This window comes from Camelus bactrianus, chromosome 4, assembly GCF_048773025.1.
Source record: "Camelus bactrianus isolate YW-2024 breed Bactrian camel chromosome 4, ASM4877302v1, whole genome shotgun sequence".
Classification (NCBI taxonomy): Eukaryota; Metazoa; Chordata; class Mammalia; order Artiodactyla; family Camelidae; genus Camelus; species Camelus bactrianus.
In genome coordinates this window covers 53,807,251-53,809,110 of record NC_133542.1, presented here as the reverse complement: position 1 = coordinate 53,809,110, position 1,860 = coordinate 53,807,251, and the positions used below count along the sequence as shown (strand labels likewise).

Genomic DNA, 1,860 nt, shown 5'->3' with positions numbered 1-1,860 from the left:
GACCGTCCCCCAACTATCCCAGAACCAAGCCTGACCCTAATAGTCTAAGACCCACCAGCAGGGGCGACTTGCAATTAAGTCTTGCTGTCATAGGCAAAACATCCCCAAGGCAAGCCCTCACATGTAAGCCTTCTCCCACATCTCCATCCTTATCACTGGACTTCAGTGTCACCACTAGAGCCTGGGCTTGAATCCCAGCTCTTGTGGCTCAGATCCTGGAATCTCACCTTTCCCAGGGCCTGGACACAAGCATCCATAACACTCCCACCGCCAAAAGCATCTCCACACCTGCAGCTGGCTGTCTTACTCCAAACTGGGCGGAAAGGTGCAGGCAGAATGCTGCCTCCTGTCTGAACTCCAGCAGAATCTTGGCTTTAGCTCCTGGTGCCCCATTCCAGACACCACATCACTGTCCCTTGGAAACAGGTGCTGTGTCCAACATTGCTAGTCCTCACCAAATTCATTTCCTCTTCTTAGGCTCACAGCCCAGTCTCCCTTGCAGTTCGATGTGGACATATGATTCAGTTTTACCAAAGGGAAGTGAGAAGTGGTATCCCAGGTTTGGCCCACAAAACCCTCATTTATGCCTCTTTCCCTTTCCAAGGCAAGCTTGAAAGCCATTTATTAAAAATGGCAAAGTCATGCTCACTTCAGCAGCACATATACTAAAAACTGGAACAATACAGAGAAGATTAGCATGCCCCTTGTGCAAGTATGACACACAAATTCGTTACATGTTCCAATTTTAATAACCTTTAATGGGATATAATCTGAAAAAAATATAACAATCACTTTGCTGTACACCTGAATCTAACACCGTATCATAAATCAACTATACTTCAATTTTTTTAAAATGGCAGAGCCTATCAGCCTGGCTCCCTGAATACCTGTACAGAGCATAGTTCACCAACCTGAAATGTCTTGAACTGTTCATTAGAATGAAAATAAACTTGGATGTATTTGAGTCACTAAACATTTTGGAGACTTTGGTTACTGCAGTTGGCCTATCCAACGAATACAAGCAGATCTCAAGTCCCAATCCACTAATATCCTTTAGAGAATCATCTACAAGGACCCTCCTCATTGATGAGTTAACCTCCCTGACCCTGTACTCAGTCTCAGCTTGCTGCTTTCTCCTACCAGGTAGGCATGGCTGAGATCCCAGCATCTTATCCACCAATCCCATACATACAGCACTGTATGGGTTCATGGATGGAAAAAGCCAGTTTTATGGCAATGAGATGAAGGAGTGTGCATGTGCCCAGCCCTGAGCCTGTTTCTCTCAGTCTGCTCATCCAGGGATGGCTTGACTAGCATCCCTCAGTGAGGGAATGTTAGCCTGTAATTTCAGTGGCACTCTGTGGAGAGGGACAGGATCCAAAAGAATTCCAATCAATATATTACTGACTTCCCTTGTTTTTCTAGAGTAGATTTTTTTAAATTAGTTTTTGTGATAGGAGATGTGGAAATTGCCTTCTTTGGGTAATTAGGAACTTCTGGAACCAGATGGAACTTTGTTTAACCCAGTTTATAAACATTGTTAGGACTGTTCTGGGTCCATATCTGACATGTACTCTTCTCGCAATGCTTAAGAGGCTTAGAACTTGATGCCTTGAACCAGCAGAAGGAAGAGATGAGACACAAGTAAGACCAGTGAAGTATTATGAGCATGGGCCAACTATTGCACTTTATTTGCTGTGAAGGGAGTTCCTTTATCAGAAGAAATGCTTGGTGGAATACCATGACGGTATATAAGGCATTCTGCAAGCCCAAAGATGATAGTTTGGGCAGAAGCATTGCATTCAGGGAAATCAAATCCATGTCCAAAATGTCTGTTCCAATAAGAACAAAGCGATGCCC

The 1,860-nt window shown here is 44.2% G+C and overlaps 1 non-coding gene across 1 annotated transcript; it reads left to right on the top strand.

The window, feature by feature from the left end:
• The first annotated feature begins 641 nt into the window (after positions 1 to 641).
• LOC123616662 (U6 spliceosomal RNA) lies at positions 642 to 749 on the top strand. The gene has a single exon (XR_006724669.2). It is a non-coding gene; the product is annotated as a U6 spliceosomal RNA (small nuclear RNA).
• The last annotated feature ends 1,111 nt before the right edge of the window (positions 750 to 1,860 follow it).